Here is a 21,322-nt window from a genome sequence, read left to right as displayed (position 1 = left end):
TTATTTGTTAAAAATGAAACTCTATATCCTTTGAGTTCAGATATCAATGAATGAAAAAAAGCAATTCTTATAAATAAATGGTACTTGTTATTTCATCTATCTTCTCACTTGCTGTAGAATGAAACTGTCACAAAAATACTTTAGAAGAGCAATCTGAACAAATTCATGTTTCAGACGCAGGATCTGTCAAAAGCTATTTTTACAGAATTTTAGCTCTGAAATACAGGAATAGATATCTTGTCTTCCTTTCTTCCTTTCTTTCCTTTCTTTCTTTCTTTTCCTTCCTTCCTTCCTTCCTTCTTCCTTCCTTCCTTTCTTTGTTTCTTTCTTCCTTTCTTTCTTCCTTCCTTCTTTCCTCCTCCCTCTCCCTCCCTCCCTCCCTCCTCCCTCCCTCCCTCCCTCCCTCCCTCCCTCCTTTCTTTTTCTTTCTTTTCTTTCTTTCTTTCTTTCTTTCTTTCTTTCTTTCTTTCTTTCTTTCTTTCTTTCTTTCTTTCTTTTTTCTTTCTTTCTTTCTTTCTTTCTTTCTTCTTTCTTTCTTTTTTCCTTCCTTCTTTCCTTCCTTCTTTCCTCCTTCCTTCTCCTCCTCCCTCCCTCTCCTTCCTCCCTCCCTTTCCTCCCTCCTCCCTTCCTCCTTTCCTTCCTACCTTCCTTCCTTCCTTCTTCTTCCTCCTTCCTTCCTTCCTTCCTTCTTCCTTCCCTTCCTCCCTCCTTCCTTTCCTCCTCCCTCCTCTCCCTCCCTCCTTCCTTCCCCCCTCCCTTCCTTCCTTCCTCCCTTCCCTCCTTCCTTCCTTCCTTCCTTCCTCCCTTCCTTCCTTTCCCTTCCCTCCCCTTCCTTCCTTTTCCTTCCTCCTTCCTTCCTTCCTTCCTTCCTTCCTTCCTTCCTTCCTTCCTTCCTTCCTTCCTTCCCTCCTTCCTTCCTTCTTTCCTACACCCTGTGATGCTCAGGGTTTACTCCTTCCTTCCTGTCTATGCACTCAGAAATCGCTCCTGGCTTGGGGGACCATATGGGATGCCATGGGATAGAACCAAAATCCCTCCTAGATCAATTGTGTGCAAGGCAAATGCCCTACCACTGTGCTATCACTTGGGCCCTGTATGTATTATCTTATTAAGGTATTATTAATCTAAATTTGCTGATTATTTTTCAGATTTATGTGGCATTTTTCTGAATTTTGGATCAGATTAACATTATCCTCCTAGTACGTATTTGAAATGTTTGCTTTTGGGTTCTTTGTGGGCTATAAGATTTGAACTGTCATTTAATTTTGGGGAGGAATAATATATTTTTCTGATTTTGTATCACATTAATATTAATCTCATGGTATATATTTAAATTGTTTTATTGTTCTTTTTGGTTATTTAATATGTGAAGAATGGGCAAAAACTCTTAAAAATTTGGTAAGCCACTTTATTCTGCATTTTTTTTATTCTGGGGAAGATTCTTTTTTAATTTTTCAATGTCCTAAATTATCTAAATTCACTTATATAGTGTGTTTCTCCTTGTTTTAGTCTCATTAAATTACATTGTAAAATAGAATTTATATTTAGTTAGTCATGGATGTTTACTACAAATTAAATTTTACAGTAAATATTGTAACTTGCATTTCATTTCTAATTATGTGTATTAATATCTCTTTATTGTGAGCTTTGCATAAGATTTGTCAATTCCTGGGGATATTGGTGGAGGAAAGTTAACACTGGCAATGTATTGGTGCTGAAACATTGTCTCAGTGGTAAGAATTTTGTAAAATTTGTACTTTAACTAAATAAAAAATTGCTTTTAAGAAAGAAAAAAAACATTTTTATCTTTTGAATTTGTGTTTCTTTTATTTATATTAAAATTTTTATATATTGAATTATTTTGAAAATATTTAAAATGTCTATTATGTTTTCAGTTGATTAAATTTTATGTTAAAATAGTTACTCAAAAGTTTATTGTTTCCTAAATCTACCATGACAATTATTCCACTCTTATGTTGGCGCTAAAGATGTATTTGGGAAGACTTAACATCTTGACATTCTTTTTATGTATTTATTTATTTTTGAGAAGGTTAAAAAAGTGTATTGGACAGTAGAAGAGAAAGGAAAAGGAATTCCCTATGTTGGAAGTAATCTACTCATGTGGGAAGAAACCTGGCATAATAAGTTTAATTTCAATATCTTGACATACTTAAATAGTCCTGTTTTTAACACTGCTGTCTCACAATATATTTACTTCTTATTTGATTTAATTCATCATAGTCATTGTAATTACTCCACTCTAAAAGTAATTTTACGATATCCTTTAGGTTATAATAATGTCTATTTTTACATTTGCTTCCACATTTTTTCCCTTAATTTCTCTTTGAACTAATGATTGCTAAAAAAGCAAGTGTGCAGTTTAACATGCTTGAAAATGTTCAAGATTTAATTTTGCAGTAGGATTTTAAATGAGAAGATATAGTGGTTTTCTAACTACATAATTTCTTGTAATTTTTTATATGTCCTTTTCTGTAGCTATATGCCTATTTATGGAATGTGGCTTTATATGTCTATTATTTTTTGGGCCACTCCCTGTGACACTCAGGAATTATACCTGGCTATGCTCTCAGAAATCACCCCTGGCTTTGGAGACCGTACGGGATGCCGCGGGATCAAATCGCGGTTCATCTTACATTAGCATGTGCAAGGCAAATGCCCTGCATCACCTGCAAACATTGCCTGCTCCACCTCTCCAGCCCCATTAAGGAGTTTTTTAAAATGCTTATTTTTTTCTTAGTTATAAAACTTAAAAGATTATTTAAAAAAATGGAAAGACACAATCTAGTAGTGCTGGAGCCCATAGTTCTAGAGTGTTGGATTTTTGGTTTCTTGTAGCAGAAGAATCATGCTACTGGTAGACACCATGGTTACAAGTGATATTCAAGGAGGCAGTTTTTATCAGTGATCAAAATCAGAGCCTCATGCATGCTATTATACATACAATATCTAAACTTTCATCCAAAGCCTATGTCCTTAAGAAAACTTAAAAGTATCATTAGGTAATAAATGAATATGTGCATGTATCTTCATGTTTTTATTACTCTGTTATTTTCTAAAATAGTGATATTGTAAAGGTTCTTTTTATAGTACCATTTTCTACTTTTCCTAAATTAGCACAGAGAGTGCTATAATTATTTTAAATTGGCAGTTTAAATTCAAGAGACTCATTACTAGTGTGGTCCAAATTTGTTTTGCATATAATATGTAATGTTTGAACTAATTTTTCTCATAAGAATTGCCTCATTATCTATTGTCTATTTGTTTTGTAAATTGCTATTAGAATTTGTAATTGAATATAATTGTTTTTATGATTTATTTTATTTAAATTGCAGTGAGTTTTTAATTATTTTTCTAAAGATATCAGAAGTAACAACTAAATCATGAGAATATGTGGTGCACTCAGAAATCTAGTTATGTTCTTGACTTAATTTTATTTGTTTACTTATATTCTTAGCATTGTAAATTTTTGTTTTGACAGTATTGGATATATACCTATGTGCTCAGGACTTACTCATGATTATTCAAGCCAGGACACTCCTGAGAGAGCTGAGGGACCTCAAGTGAGGTCAAGGATAAAAAGAATGGGGAAGGAGGGAGTTGAGGCACATTGGTGGTGGGAGGGTTGCACTGGTGAAAGGGAGATGTACTTTTTATGACTCATACCCAACTACAAACATGTTTGTAATCCACGTTCTTACATAATATATTAATGAAAATAAATAAAATTAAATGCTAATAAAAGAGGATAGAACAAAATATGACTGCATGCATGATAACCTCCACATTTTGTCTCTGATCCACACAGATATTTCTTTCTATATGTTTATATTACATTTTAGTTGCTGTGATTTATATATCTTAAAGTGTGTACCTTCTTGATATATATTTATTTATTTATTTGGTTTTTGGGCCACACCCTCTGACACTCAGGGATTACTCCTGACTATGCACTCAGAATAGCTCCTGGCTTGGGGACCATATGGGATGCCAGGGGATAGAACTGCTACGCCACTGGTCTAGTCTCAAAGAGTGTAACTTCTTATACAAGTTTAATAACAAAGATAGTAATATTAGAGGGGCGGGACTAATAGAATAATCTTTCAAGTTTCCAACATATTATTAGGTAAAGACTATCTCTGATGTCTGAAGAGTCAAGAATATGTTCTTGTTGTACCTTTTACTATGGAGTCCTATCACTGAGTCATTAGTGACTACAATAAATAAGATGCCTATTTGAGAAAAATTGCTACAATGTCACATTTTATATTAACTATTAAATTATGCAACTAGATTTTACATAAATCATATAACATTCATGCTATATATTTTGATATAATTAACAAAATTAATTTTCATAGTTCATGTTACAATTTTTATTTATAATACTGGAGTTTCTCTTTTGAGTGAAACATTTGCAGACATGACTTTATTTTATTTCTATTTGGCAGAGGAGAACAGACCCCTAGCAAGATGAGGAATGTCTGGTGACATCTGCAGAAATGCTCTTGTCCTTTTAACTGTGGCCCACACAGTTTAGAGATCAGGCAGGCAAGATCCAGTGGTGATCAGAGATCCTCAGAGCCACAACCAGTGGTACTTAGAGATATCAGAGCTACATTGTATAGTTGACTGATTTCATGCAGTGCTGGTAAGGGAACCTATTGCAGTGTCTTGAACCACCATTTTCCTGAAGAAACATCAAATTTGATCTCCAGATTTTCAGAATGCTAACTGTAGGCAGGGTCCACTTTATGAGTAAAGATTTTTATACAATTATATCATTATTATACGATGGATATTATATTATGATGAATGCACACATCACAATGTACACATTTACTATAAGCACATAAAACCAACATGCAGTTAAATTAGCAGTAGCAGGTGGAGGGAGGGATATAGATCACTGAAGACAGATGCTCTGCACACAGCTTAGCTGAAAAACTAGGAAAGAGGAAACACTTCTCCATGAGAGTCCCTGGCTATCCTTGTTAGAGAAGATTTCAGCACCAGGAATGAGAGATAGAAGGCCTCTAAAAACTGGAACTACTTGATATAGTTTTGCCATTTTAGTAATTCATATTATTAGGACTAGTTGTTAATTTTATTTAGGAGGTTCATATATATCACAGAGCTTTATCCGGTCTTTTTATTTTTTGCCATTTGTTATTGAAGTTTATTCTGATAATTTTTCTCTTTTATCTCCATCACTAATTACATCACTGAGTTGCATTGCATATCTGAATCTCTTTTTTCTCTTTTATCTCCATCACTAATTACATCACTGAGTTGCATTGCATATCTGAATCTCTCTCTTATCATCACTTAGAGTCTACTCTCTATAGTACTCACCTTTTCAACCTCTAGGGTTATTACAAGGTAATGCACATAATTTGATCAGCATTAGCATTACTTTAATAACCAACTATATTTTCACTTACATTAAAAAGAAACATTTTCTGAGTTTTATAAAGCTATTTTTAAAATAAATTTATGATCTAAGTCATAAAATATCTTCTTGATAATACATATCTAATCCTCTAATTTTATCAAATTACTCAAGGCTCAAATGAAGGCTATTTGATAATGTACTCCAAGTATAAAATGTGCCATTTAATTCACAATTTAAATACATTTGCAAAGCTCATTTTAATGGTGATTTTAGTACTAATGTTAATAATATATTATTTTGCAAATAGACACTTTTCTATATATACTTTATTTTCTTTTTTTCTGTATCATGTCACCAAACTGAAATAACTTAAATGATTTTGTTTACTCATCCATATTTTAATTATTGTAATATCATCATAATTCAACAGCAAAAATTATCATTTCTAATTTACTTTTCAAACAAATAATATTTCTAAACTACATCCTACTCTTCTGGTTTATTCTTTCTTACTAGGTAAGTTGTGCATATTAGTTAGATGTAAATGTCTTTGGACACATTATTTTGTATAACAATGTCTAAGATTAGAAAAACATATTATAATACTTATTGAAATTACACAAAAGTATACACATAATTTAGATTAGTAAAGTTATACATCATATTTAAAACTATATTTTAATTATTGTCTAAGACATATGAAGAATATATTCATTAAACTTATTTTCCTGTTGTCTACATTATTCATATTTGTCATGAATCTTAAACAATAAATCTAGCTATTACTTTAGAATTACATTTAGAACTTATATTTGTATATAAAGATTTTTTTTCTATTTTTCTCATAATTATTTTTGATATGAATTATTATTATTATTATTATTATTATTATTATTATTCCATTCCTTACCCTGGGATTCTAAATGAATATATGTCTTTCAAGGGTACTTGTGATTGACGCATCATTAACAAACATGATATTTTATGTTCCAGTGTTCAATTAGACTGACTTTGTTAAGAATGAAACCTGTGTGGGATGCAAAATGAACTAGGTATCACAATTATGTCTAACCTTAATTCTCTTTCCATGACAACATTTTCAATTGTTGATTCTAGCCCCAAACAGGCTGGTCAAATCAAGCATAGCTCCATTATTTAAATGTCAAGAAATAAAATGACTCTTCTCACTGTTAATTTGAAAGGTATATAATTTTCTACTAGGGCAGTTGGATAATAGAGCACTAATAGCACATTCCTAGTATGTATCTCATATGTACTCAACTCTTTTTTTTTTTTCGTTTTTAGTTCATACCCAGCGGCACTTGGGGGTTACTCCTGGTTCTGCACTCAGAAATCGCTCCTGGCAGGCATGGGATCATATGGCATGCCTGAATTCAAACCACCATCTGTCCTGGATTGGCTGTATGCAAGGCAAACGCCCTACAGCTGTGCTATCTCTCCAGTCCTGTACTCAACTCTTGACAATTAACAAACCCCTTAGTATTGCTGGGTGCAGCTGTGTATGCCTTCTGCAGCAGAGAGTTGACTCAAAAAATGTTGACCCTGCCAGGGTTGGTCCATGGATTACTGAGACCACAGTCCCAAGCAAAATTGTATTGAAACAACATGTTCATTGCCCAAGTATTAGAGGTGGGCACATGGGCCTCTGAGAAATCACTTGGAAGGTTCTACCTGCCCCGCCCCCCAACAAAACTAAACTAAACAGTAAAATAAGAAATATACATTTTTAGCTTTTATTTAAATATTGAATACACAGAAACCTTATGAACTACATCTTAATTTTTAATCATGGAATACAAACAAAGCAGCAAATGAATCTCTGACTTGTAGTATTTATCAGGTTTTGCATTATGAATCTTTAAGTTTTTATTATGATGAATTTCAATTACCTTACATAATTGGTGGGAAAGATCTTTATTACAGATATATAATAGATAACATCTCTTATTCTCAAGAAATAGTTAAACCATATTCCTGGCAGAAAATCTGCCCAGATATGCCAACGTGCTCCAGAAGAAAGTAAGAGTTGCCAATATTTCGTAGGTAGTCCAGTTCAGGCTGAGAACTCTTGTGGCCTTCAGAAAGGAGGATAGTAGATTCTGCTTTCTGCATCAATAACAGCAGCTCAATGTCACTACGGAAATCTTCCTACAGAAAAGGTCCACCCCCGGGCCCGGAGAGATAGCACAGCAGCGGTTTTTGCCTTGCAAGCAGCCAATCCAAAAAAAAAGAAAAGAAAAGTAAAGAAAAGGTCCACCCAGCTCTTCGACTGAGATCATATAAAATGAGCAGTAAAATCACACTTCAGGACTGAAATCTCTGGGTGTTTCTTTCTGAACTGGGATGGAGTCAAGCTTTCCTGCACTCACCCTACCAAAAGAAATCCCTGCAGCCCTTCCCCACTGCTGCCATCTTCCCAAAAGAAAAACAGCACAGCTCTCCACCAAAAGAAATAATAACTAACTGCTAATATTTCCGAGATAGTCAGTACACGCTGATACCTTTGTGGCCTTTCAGAAAGGAGAGAAGTACAATCCCCTTTCTGAATAAACTACAGCAGCTCAACGCCACTCACAACATGACACCTCTGACTGGGCTTAGCTTCTTGACTTTACCTCATCAAACTTCCTAGCCACCTAATATGCTTCAGATCTTAAACCCTGAACTGCTAGCAGCAAGTGGTCATACATACCTCAATATCCTGGAGTTTCAGCCCAGGAATATTACAGGAAATCTTATTGGAACGTTACATAGTAATCTATCCATCCCATGAGTTTACCAGTGGCACAGAAAGCTTAAATTTCAGCCCAGTAAATCCTTAGACACTGACTTTAATAATACCATGCAAAGATATCACAATCATTTCTAAGTGTCTTTTGTTGATCTGAGATTTTATAATTCTAGTTGCCTTTGTGTTGTAATAAGAATTATAGTAAATTTGTGCCTGCAAGGATGCAAACTATGATTGAAGTTGGGTGACTGGGGAGACTGGTGAAGGAAAGGTCATACACATAGTTGGTAGAACTGGTTTCTGAATATTTAATATCTAAAATGACTGCCTATGAACAAGTTGGTAAATCACTACGTTATAATAAAAATAGAAAATATTTCATAAAATTATTATAAAATTGTAAGTTTATAATAAATTTTACTATGGTTCTATATAACAAATAAACACTTTTCTCATAATAAATTTGAATATATAATAGTTTCTATATTAAGATTTCTGTTACTTGTGGGTTTCAACTTCTGGGTTGGGTACTAATGGGTAGTTAAGTGTTTTAAATTAGATAAGTCATACAGAATGTAAAAGAAAATTGTAATTATGTTGAGGAAAAAAACCTAGCACTTTTAGCCTCAAAAGGGTATCCAATCTCTGACTGTCAGTTTTCTTATTTATAAAGTAAGAAGAAAAAATACTGTTTTAGTAGTGTTATTCTAAGAATCAAATGAGAAATCCTAAAGTCTTAGCAGTTTGTGAGCATTACATTAATTAGGGAATACTATCTAATTTCATTATGCTGCAATGATTAAATAATTACCTTTCCCAAAAAACTGTTAAGAATATTAGCTCCCCAGGCTATGCCTTTCTCTTTACTTTGCTCATAATGAAAGGAATTTAATATTTTATAAGCTCAATTTATCCAATCACAGCTGTGTTTTCTTAATAGATTCACTCACAGGACCTCTGTGATATGCAATAAAATCCTGGCAAAGATTTACTTCAGAGTACTGCTACTCCAAATATCATCCCCCTAATATTTACATTTATAGACACTTCCATCAATATTCCTGAGATAATCAGGTCATATTATTAAATAGCAATTACTTTAATAAATAGTAAATTAAATTTTATGAATGAAATTTATTTGAGAATAGGAATCATGAGCTAGGTTCATGTCTCCCCTGAGGCTATCACAGGCTATAAGTCATCAGAAAAGAAGATATTTAAGTGTAAGTCAAGGAAGTGGTCTGAACATAGCTAATTTATTATAAAATATTTTGAATTAGTTCTTAAATCATTTTTTTCTACACACAACTTGCTGAGTAGGTTCTTATAATAGAAATCAGCAGCACAAGATATATTGTTATATTCAGCAAATGATCTCTTGTTTCTTTGCAATAGTCAAATGCTGTCTTAGATACAGAACTCTGCATGGCAGCACTTTGTATGGCAAGCAGAGTCAAAGCTTTTGGAATCTTCTTGACTCAAAGCACTCTCTACATTTAATACACTGGTAACCCTTGGATCCTACAAATTTCTTCCTTTCTATTATTGTGTTGAAACTACAATAATTTTCCTGAGATATTCTATCAATAAACTAATGAGTTTGGCATTCATGAGGTAGTGCAAAATCAGGTGACCAATAAATAAACATATAGTTTTTACTCATTTATTCAAATCATGGTTATTATTCTTTTTTTTTCTTTTTTTAGTTTTTGGGCCACACCAGTGACGCTCAGGGTTTACTCCTAGGTATGTGCTCAGAAATCGCTCCTGGCCTGGGGGACCATATGAGGTGCTGGAGGATTTTACTGTGGTCTGTCCTAGGTTACTACCTTTAAGGCAATTGCCTTACAGCTTGTGCCATCTCACCAGTCCATGGTTATCATTCTTTTAGGAGTATGGTATTTATAAGATTATGTTAGAGTGGATCATGTATTATGGAAAGTTTTTCAATGTATACAATATGTATATGTGTGCCAATTACAAACAGATCTAATTCAAGATGTTATCTTTGAATATCTTTTTTTTTTGAAGAGGGCAGGGAAAAGTGGAAATAAAACTGGGGACATTGGTGGCAGTAAATGTGCACTGGTGAAGGGTATTGCACATTGTATGACTTAAACTCAATCATGAATAACATTTAAATTTATATTATGGTGATTTAATTCAATAATACATTTAAAAATAACTTGAAAAGAAAAATTGTATAAAGAGATTTTTAATTAGTGGTAATTTTAAACAAAAGCGGTTAAATAAAAAATTTCATATAGAGTTTATGATTATTAATTTAAATTAGTCAAATATTGTTTTATCAGCTCAATTTTATATATTTTCATATTTATAGTATGTTTTTATAAGATGTTTTATAGTCAATAACTTGGATTAAGGCATTTTTCAATTATTTGTCATTGAAAATGTAATTCTGACATGTTTTTATAAGTCCATAGACTCTTTGCTTGTCGGTTGGTTTGGTTTTTGCAATATACCCAGTTGTACACAGATATAACTTTTGGGTCTGCATTTAGGAATCACCAACCCCTGTAGGGTTTGGGGTATTTAATTAGAAGCCAAGGATAGAACCAAGTTCGCTAGATGGAAGCAAATGCCCTGCCTGCTGCACTATGAACCCAGAATCCCAGTCTGTAGACTTTTTTTTTGAATAGTCAGTTCACTTTTCCTTTAGAATTAAATGATACTAAAAAAACAAATTCAAGTGTTACTCCATGCAGAATATATCAGAATAAAAATCAAACCAAAGCAGGTAAAAATATATGTTACTTGGCAAAGTTTATAAAATTTTATATGATTACACATATGGTTATAATTCTGCTAGTTACAAGGGTATGATTTATAATAGTCCTCTTCAAAAATATATTTTCAAATTTTCTTATAATTTTGATGCTTAATAAAATATAAAATAATCTATAATATTAATACAAATTGAATAAAAAATACAATATACATGTGCTGCTAGTTGCTACTTGACATGAGAAAGTGATTATAAGGCATTTTCATTATTAATATACATTCATGTTCCAAACCCTGTATCTGACACTTGATATATCTGGCAAAATTTTAGTCTGCATTGCTCTCTGTTCCTATGTATGTAAACAATCTTGGACAAATCATTTCTGTTCATGTAGCACATTATAATAGAAGCTCTCTAAGAATCTAATAGATTTGCTTAAATACCTGTTGAGAAAAAAGTAAGAGAGAAACTAAATTTTTATAGCAAAACAGAAAAATAGATCAAAGCCATAGCAATATGTGCAGATATTTTTCTTTGAAAGTCTGGAAAATAAAGTTGAAGCAGACATTATAAGTCTTTGAAGTGAATCCTGGTCTAATGGGGGACAAAGAAGGTCAGCATACTGCAAATTGTACTGACAGTTTCTAGCTTGAAATCACTGTGGAGAAAGTTTAGCTATCTTTCTTAAAATGTTACAGAAAGCAGTACAACTTTTGCCTTTATTTTTGACTACTACATTTTGTTTTGGTTTTGCTTTTTGTTTTGGGTCACACCTGTCAGTGATCAAGGGCTTAGTACTGGCTCTGCACTCTAAAATCAAACCTGGTCGGCTCCTAGGGATCTGGGATAGAACCTGGATCATTTGCATGCAAAGCTAACGACCTACCCTCTGTATTATCACTCCAGCACCTTGTCTATTTTTAAACATATTTCACTTTATGTTGACACTGTAGTTGATGGATACTGATTATAATTGAGTTCCAGGCATACAATAATCCAACTTTGCGTTACTTCCAAAATGGCAGTGTACCTAGCTATTAAGTTTCTTTTCCATCTCAGCCTCTCCCTAAACCCAGATATGTAGTCAAATGCAGGGGCTATTACCTTATGATTTATTGTAGAAAATCCTCACATCTAAACCTGGCACTGTTGATAGATTAAATAATTTCCCAAACTGTTTACTTTACTTTCCCTCTTCTATAGATAGGTTTTAACAATTGGATTGACTGTGTATTTTGCTGAAGGCAATGGGATGTTAACACATGTGACATGAGCAGGGGTTTAAAGTATGCCTTTAGGGATGACTTGTCTTCTGCAATTCTTCTATATCTTTGGGAAAGTTAATATCCCTCATGTGGTCAATTCCAGGCTTATCTGGCTTTCCAAACAGCCTTATAAGATTGGATGATATAGTTAAATATGCATCTAGAGAAAGTCACTAAATTTAGAGTCTTATGTCAGCTAAAATCTTCCAGGCATACAATTCTGACAATGAGAATAAATTGATGCCTTAAGTCAGTCAGAGATTTGTTATAAGCATTATATAGGATAATATGAAGCAATAGTAACAAAATAAAAATTAATATTATGTTTAAATAAATATGTGGTGATTATTTGTGGTATCAGATAGTAATGAAAATTTTGTAAATTATTTTTTTATTTTCATGATAAATAATTTGAAAAGAATTTATCTAAAAACAAAGTTGATAACATAACATTATCATTGTACTTACATGCAAACATATTTTCAAATTAAGCAAATCAACGAGAAAGCATTCCACTTAAGTGATTAAACATAACATTTTTATTTGTTAATAAACAATAGGCTGTTATTTTTACAACCAGCTTATGCATATTTTAATTTTGGAATTCTTAGCACTCTTACATAAACATGTTTCTCTACATTTATCCCAAAATAGGGTTAATGAAAATTGATTTGTTGTAACTAGAGAAATAACATTCTTGATTTTTACTTACTCTGTAATAATTAGCCTCTAATCTCTCTTGAATACTTATATATTTAATTCAATTAATTTTATGATTGAAAATAGATCTGGAGGCAGTGAGATAGTACAGCATGAAGGGAATGTGCCTGGATGGGACTGACCTGGGCACTATCTCCGCACATGCCTAATAACTGCCATGTATTATTCCTGAGTACAGACCAAGAAATAAATATTGAGCACAATGAGTGTGGCCTAAATACACACAAAGATTTGAAAATTAAGTGTTCAACATAGAAAATGTACACTTGTCCTTTTATAGGATCTTCTGAAGTAATATAAAAGAAAATTCACTCCTTTGAATTTTCCTTTCCCTTCCCCAAACTCCACAATTTACCCAAATTATTCTAATAATTTTAGTTAATAAAGCAAAAAAGAAGTATGTTAATGCATAAAGTAGTGTCCAAATTATATCAAGATAGTCAAAATTATTGGTTCAGATGGCCAAAACACTAACAAATAAAGGTCTCAGATGAGCTCTTATGGATCCAAGACCCTGAGAAAACCATCTTACAAGAGAGTTATAGGTTGAATACATCACATATATATAGAAGATAAGAGTAATGTTTATTTATTTATTTATTTAGGTTTTTTTTGGGTCATATCCAGTGGCATTCAAGGGTTACTCCTGGCTCTGAGCTCAGAAATCATTCCTGGCAGGCACGGGGGATGGCTCTAATTTCATTGCACAAAGGTGTCCTCGGATTCTATTAACCTCCAATGAACTCTTCGTTCTATTCAGTCTTCTATATATATACTTTATAGCTACAATTTTATGTTTTTAGACCTTGAGAACATCATATTGTTTTTAGATACCTTATTACATCATCCATAATTAAATTTCCTTTGCTTAAAACTTTTAAGTATACCATTTTTTTTCTAGGATAGACAACCCCACAATTTCCTCCAAGCAATATTTTCCTTTTGTTTCAATGCTTTACTTTTGGTTTCACTTTTCCATAAAGAAGTAAGTTTGACATTTTATATGTTAAAGTGCATTTGTACAATCACTTTTAATTATGTGGTATTTCACTAATACTATTATTTGATTATACCTTTAAAACTTGCACAACCTATGGATTACAGAGACTTCAGATATTAACACTAATTAAACCTAGTAGATTTTGAATCTATTTGTAGAAATTCTCTATATTAAATGTCTTTTCTTATATACATTTTTTAAATCTATTAAGATACTTCAATTTTTTGGTGTAAAGGTGAAAATTTGTAGAATAAAGTTAGTAATTAGTTGAATGCAACTGTGTTTTTTTGTTTGTTTGTTTTTATTTTTGCTTTTTGTTTTTTTTTTGGGACACACCTGGTGATGCTCCTGGCTGTGCGCTGAGAAATTGCTCCTGGCTTGGGGGACCATAGGGAATGCCCGCGATCGAACTGCTGTCAGTCCTGGGTCAGCCACGTGCAAGACAAACCCCCTACCACCATGCCACGGCTCCAGCCCGAATACAATTGTTTTTAAATTTTAATGCCTCCTCCTGCTTGGGTTGAACACTAAGGGGGCTCTTAGTGATCCCGTTCTGGAAGGTGGGTGCATGACATCGGCAATTGGGAAACAGAAGTCAGACACTAAGCAGGGAGGTTCAAATTATGTACCATTTATTTTATTTTACAACTGGAATACTTATATAAAATTTCTTGGCAAAGCAAAATAATTGCAGACATAACTTTTAGTTCTCACACTGTACCAAGCAAAATGCTCAGGGCAAGCTGCTCAGGGCAAACTGCATGTTTATCTTTACTGACCCATGGCAGCCTACAGCTTCTGTGATGCTTCTTCTATCTTGTCTGAAATTATTTCATTCTGATAGCAAGGTCAGTTTTCAGAGACTGGTGTTTTTATTGTGTTGTCCTTTTTTCAGTTCTTGCATTCTGAGCTGAGGCCTGAAATATTAACCCTTAGTATGACTACACTTAGGTAACAGCAAAGCTAAATTTGAGGACATTTAGTAATTTTGTAAGATTAAAAAATACTTGCTTGAGCATACAGAACTGCTCATGACAGGGTGGGTTTACAAAAATATGAGTGGTCGTTAAGAGAGACTCAAATAATGGTCCTTAGGATCCTTGTAAAGTGACATCTCAAATAATATTTATGCCACGTCCCCTATTAATTTATCCATTTTCCTAAGTGCCTCATGGACAACAGACAAGATCTCTCAATGCCTAGTGTCCTCCATTGTAGGTACAAGCAGATAAGGCCTCTAAAGTCTGGAACCTAACTTAGCCATGGGTTCTGGATGAGAGTTACTTACACAGAGGTGATTGTGGCATTTTAATAAATTTATAATCCAACAAAAGTGAAGAATGCAATAAGCGACCATTTCAAGATAATATGAAATAGGCATTCTAGAAAGAATAGTTCTATTTCTAACTACTGATGTGTTAGTGACTTATTACTCTAGCAATGCCATTATTTTGAGTACAACTTTTAATAAATATGAAAAGAAAATTAATAGATTTATAGTGGCCTAAAATAAATTAAAAAATTGTATATACATAAGTCAAGGAGAGTGATAAAAATTAAATGATGGAATTTGATAGAATAATAAGTTCATTAATCACTATGTACTATTTTTGTCTAGAGCAAAGAAACTGCAGACAACTCTACTTTTCAAAAAGCTAAAAGATTATCTAATTTCTTTTTTTTTGCTTTAAATAAATATTTTTTTTATTTATTTAAACAACTTAATTACATACATGATTGTGTTTGGGATTCAGTCATGTATAGAACACCACCCATCACCAGTGCAACATTCCCATCACCAATGTCCCAAGTCTCCCTTCGCCCCACCCGACGCCCACCTGTACTCTAGACAGGCTCTCCATTTTCCTCATACATTCTCATTATTAGGACAGTTCAAAATGTAGTTATTTCCCTAACTAAACTCATCACTCTTTGTGGTGAGCTTCCTGAGGTGAGCTGGAACTTCCAGCTCTTTTCTCTTTTGTGCCTGAAAATTATTATTACAAGGGTGTCTTTCATTTTTCTTAAAACCCATAGATGAGTGAGACCATTCTGCGTTTTTCCCTCTCTCTCTGACTTATTTCACTCAGCATAATAGATTCCGTGTACATCCATGTATAGGAAAATTTCATGACTTCATCTCTCCTGACAGCTGCATAATATTCCATAGTGTATATGTACCACAGTTTCTTTAGCCATTCGTCTGTTGAAGGGGATCTTGGTTGTTTCCAGAGTCTTGCTATGGTAAATAGTGCTGCAATGAATATAGGTGTAAGGAAGGGGTTTTTGTATTGTATTTTTGTGTTCCTAGGGTATATTCCTAGGAGTGGTATAGCTGGATCGTATGGGAGCTCAATTTCCAGTTTTTGGAGGAATCTCCATATCGCTTTCCATAAAGGTTGAACTAGACGGCATTCCCACCAGCAGTGGATAAGAGTTCCTTTCTCTCCACATCCCCACCAACACTGTTTATTCTCATTCTTTGTGATGTGTGCCATTCTCTGGGGTGTGAGGTGGTATCTCATCGTTGTTTTGATTTGCATCTCCCTGATGATAGTGATGTGGAACATTTTTTCATGTGTCTTTTGGCCATGTGTATTTCTTCTTTGTCAAAGTGTCTGTTCATTTCTTCTCCCCATTTTTTTGATGGGGTTAGATGTTTTTTTTCTTGTAAAGTTCTGTCAGTGCCTTGTATATTTTGGAGATAGCCCCTTATCTGATGGGTATTGGGTGAATAGTTTCTCCCACTCAGTGGGTGGCTCTTGTATCCTGGGCACTATTTCCTTTGAGGTGCAGAAGCTTCTCAGCTTAATATATTCCCATCTGTTAATCTCTGCTTTCACTTGCTTGGAGAGTGCAGTTTCCTCCTTGAAGATGCCTGTAATGTCCTGGAGTGTTTTGCCTATGTGCTGTTCTATATAACTTATGGTTTTGGGGCTGATATCGAGGTCTTTAATCCATTTGGATTTTACCTTCGTATATGATGTTAGCTGGGGGTCTAAGTTAAATTTTTTGCAAGTGGCTATCCAATTGTGCCAACACCACTTGTTGAAGAGGCTTTCCCTGCTCCATTTAGGATTTCCTGCTCCTTTATCAAAAATTAGGTGGTTGTATGTCTGGGGAACATTTTCTGAGTATTCAAGCCTATTCCACTGATCTGAGTACCTATCCTTATTCCAATACCATGCTGTTTTGATAAATGTTGCTTTGTAGTACAGTTTAAAGTTGGGGAAAGTAATTCCTCCCATATTCTTTTTCCCAATGATTGCTTTAGCTATTCGAGGGTGTTTATTGTTCCAAATGAATTTCAAAAGTGTCTGATCCACTTCTTTGAAGAATGTCATAGGTATCTGTAGAGGGATGGCATTAAATCTGTATAATGCCTTGGGGAGTATTGCCATTTTGATGATGTTAATCCTGCCAATCCATGAGCAGGGTATGCGTTTCCATTTCCGTGTGTCCTCTCTTATTTCTTGGAGCAGAGTTTTATAGTTTTCTTTGTATAGGTCCTTCACATATTTAGTCAAGTTGATTCCAAGATATTTGAGTTTGTGTGGCACTATTGTGAATGGGGTTGTTTTCTTAATGTCCATTTCATCCTTATTACTATTGGTGTATGGAAAGGCCATTGATTTTTGTGTGTTAATTTTGTAGCCTGCCACCTTGCTTTATGAGTCTATTGTTTCTAGAAGCTTTTTGATAGAGTCTTTAGGGTTTTCTAAGTAGAGTATCATGTCATCTGCAAACAGTGAGAGCTTGACTTCTTCCTTTCCTATCTGGATTCCCTTGATATCCTTTTCTTGCCTAATCACTATAGCAAGTACTTCCAGTGCTATGTTGAATAGGAGTGGTGAGAGAGGACAGCCTTGTCTTGTGCCAGAATTTAGAGGGAAGGCTTTCAGTTTTTCTCCATTGAGGATAATATTTGCCACTGGCTTGTGGTAGATGGCCTTCACTATATTGAGAAAGGTTCCCTCCATTCCCATCTTGCTGAGAGTTTTGATCAAGAATGGGTGTTGGACCTTATCAAATGCTTTCTCTGCATCTATTGATATAATCATGTGGTTTTTATTTTTCTTGTTATTGATGTTGTGTATTATGTTGATAGATTTACGGATGTTAAACCAGCCTTGCATTCCTGGGGTGAAACATACTTGATCGTAGTGGATGATCTTTTTAACGAGGCACTGAATCCTATTTGCCAGGATTTTGTTGAGGATCTTTGCATCTGCATTCATCAGTGATATTGGTCTGTAATTTTCTTTTTTGGTAGCGTCTCTGTCTGGTTTAGGTATCAAGGTGATGTTGGCTTCATAAAAGCTATTTGGAAGTGTTTCTGTTTGTGCAATTTCATAAAAGAGTCTTGCCAAGATTGGCAGTAGTTCCTCTTGGAAAATTTGATAGAATTCATTAGTGAATCCATCTGGACCTGGGCTTTTGTTTTTCGGCAGACATTTGATTACTGTTTTAATTTCATCAATGGTGATGGGGGTGTTTAGATATGCTACATCCTCTTCCTTCAACCGTGGAAGATTATAAGAGTCCAAGAATTTATCCATTTCTTCCAGGTTCTCATTTTTAGTGGCGTAGAGTTTTTCAAAGTAGTTTCTGATTACCCTTTGAATCTCTGTCATATCAGTAGTGATCTCTCCTTTTTCATTCCTGATACAAGTTATCAAGTTTCTCTCTCTCTCTTTCTTTGTTAGGTTTGCCAGTGGTCTATCAATCTTGTTTATTTTTTTCAAAGAACCAACTTCTGCTTTCGTTGATCTTTCGGATTGTTTTTTGGGTTTCCACTTCGTTGATTTCTGCTCTCAGCTTTGTTATTTCCTTCTGTCTTCCTATTCTTGGGTCCTTTTGTTGAGCATTTTCTAGTTCTATTAGCTGTGTCATTAAGCTACTCAGGTAAGCTCCTTCTTCCTTCCTGATGTGTGCTTGCAAAGCTATAAATTTTCCTCTCAGTACTGCTTTTGCTGTGTCCCATAAGTTCTGATAGTTTGTGTCTTTATTTTCATTTGTTTTCAGGAACCTTTTGATTTCCTCCTTGATTTCATCTTGGACCCACTGGTTATTGAGCATGAGGCTGTTTAACTTCCAGGTGTTAAAGTGTTTCTTCTGAGTCCCTTTGGAGTTCACAAATAATTTCAGAGCCTTGTGGTCAGCGAAGGTAGTCTGCAAAATTTCTATCCTCTTGATCTTATGGAGGTATGTTTTATGTGCCAGCATGTAGTCTATCCTGGAGAATGTCCCATGTACATTGGAGAAGAATGTGTATCCAGTTTTCTGGGGATGGAGTGTCCTATATATATCCACTAGGCCTCTTTCTTCCATTTCTCTCCTCAGGTCTAGTATATTCTTGTTGGGTTTCAGTCTGGTTGACCTATCCAGTGTTGACAAATCTGTGTTAAGGTCCCCCACAATTATTGTGTTGTTGTTGATATTATTTTTCAGATTTGTCAACAGTTGTATTAAATATTTTGCTGGCCCCTCATTCGGTGCATATATGTTTAGGAGAGTGAATTCTTCCTGCTCTACGTAACCCTTGATTAATATAAAATGTCTGTCTTTGTCCCTTACAACCTTCCTGAGTATAAAGTTTGCATTATCTGATATTAGTATGGCCACTCCAGCTTTTTTATGGGTGTTGTTTGCTTGGATAATTTTTCTCCAGCCTTTTATTTTGAGTCTATGTTTGTTCTGACTATTCAGGTGCGTTTCTTGTAGGCAGCAGAAGGTTGGATTGAGTTTTTTGATCCATTTAGCCACTCTGTGTCTCTTAACTGGTGCATTTAGTCCATTGACGTTGAGAGAAAGAATTGTCCTGGGATTTAACGCCATCTTTATTTCAAAATTTGGTGTGTCTTTTGGGTAGTCTTGTCTTAGATTAGGTCTTTCAGTTTTTCTCTTAAGACTGGTTTTGTGTCTGTGAAGTTTCTGAGCTGTTTTTTGTCTGTGAAGCCTTGTATTCTTCCACCAAACCGGAAAGTGAGTTTTGCTGGGTATAGTATTCTGGGTGAAGCATTCATTTCATTCAGTCTTGTCACAATATCCCACCACTGCTTTCTGGCATTGAGTGTTTCTGGTGACAGGTCTGCTGTAAATCTCAGGGAAGCTTGCTTGAACGTGATTTCCCCTTTTGATCTTGCTGTTTTCAGAATTCTGTCTCTGTCTGTGGGATTTGTCATTGTGACTAGGATGTGTCTTGGGGTGGTTTTTCTGGGGTCTCTTTTGGTTGGTACTCTTCGGGCATGAAGGATTTGATCACATATATTCTTTAGCTCTTGGAAGTTTCTCTTTAATGATGTTCTTGACCATTGATTCTTCCTGGAAATTTTCTTCCTGGGTCTCCGGGACTCCAATGATTCTTAAGTTGTTTCTGTTGATCTTATCATAGACTTCTATTTTCATCTGTTCCCATTCTTTGACTAATTTTTCCATTGTCTGCTCATTTGCTTTAAGTTTTTTGTCCAATCTCTCCTGCTGTATGGAATTGTTATATATCTTATCTTCCACAGCACCAAGTCTATTCTCAGCTTCTGATACCCTGTCCCAGAGCTTATCCATTTTGTCATTCACTTCATTTACTGACTTTTTCAGTCCTGTTAGTTGACATGTTATTTCAGTTTGGAGTTTTGTGATTTCTGTCTTCACATTTTCTTGGTTCTTATTAGTGTTCTGTTCAACTCGATCCATGGTTTCTTGGAGTCCATTGAGCATCTTCCATATTGCTAGTCTAAAGTCCTTATCTGAGAGGTTGATTAGTTGGTTGGTCATTATCTGGTCCTCAGAATTGTCATCTTCATTCTCTATGTCTGATGCTGGCCTGCGTTGTTTCCCCATTGTCACACTTGTATTGTGGGTTTTTCTACGTGTTGTGTTGGTATTCATTGTCTATATGATGCAGGCAGCACACTCCTCTGGCTCCTCCCTTTCTGGATGGGCCAACTTGCCTCCAAGGTAGGGGAGTCCTCCGTGGATGAAGCCTCACACTGGGTCAAATCTTAGGCCCGAGCATGCAACAGAGAAGACAGTCCGGAGAGAAATGTTTGCTTCTGTGATATAGCGCCGTTCTTAGTGTGATTTTTCCTTCTTGTTGCAATGGTGTTCTTTCCTTAGAAAGAGTGCACGGCCACGTAGCAAAGCGGAGTGGCCATGCTCCGCTGGAGCCTCTTTTTGCCCCACTCGCAAGAGTTTCACGCAAGGGGACAGTATACAGACATAGACAGGTCACACTCACAGTTTTTCACAGTTGGGCCCCACTGGGCCGGTGTACTTTCACGGATTTTCCCCGCCTGGTGTCACACACAGGGAGCCGGCTTATGCAAAGCCTTGCTGGTTTTCATGCTCTGTAGTTCCTCCCTGAAAATGGCGTCTGGGCAAGCGAGGTTTCTGGAGCCTCTTTTTGCCCCACTCGCAAGAGTTTCAC

The sequence above is a fragment of the Suncus etruscus genome, chromosome 9 (genome assembly GCF_024139225.1).
Source record: "Suncus etruscus isolate mSunEtr1 chromosome 9, mSunEtr1.pri.cur, whole genome shotgun sequence".
Taxonomy (NCBI): domain Eukaryota; kingdom Metazoa; phylum Chordata; class Mammalia; order Eulipotyphla; family Soricidae; genus Suncus; species Suncus etruscus.
This window is presented reverse-complemented; position numbering follows the sequence as displayed.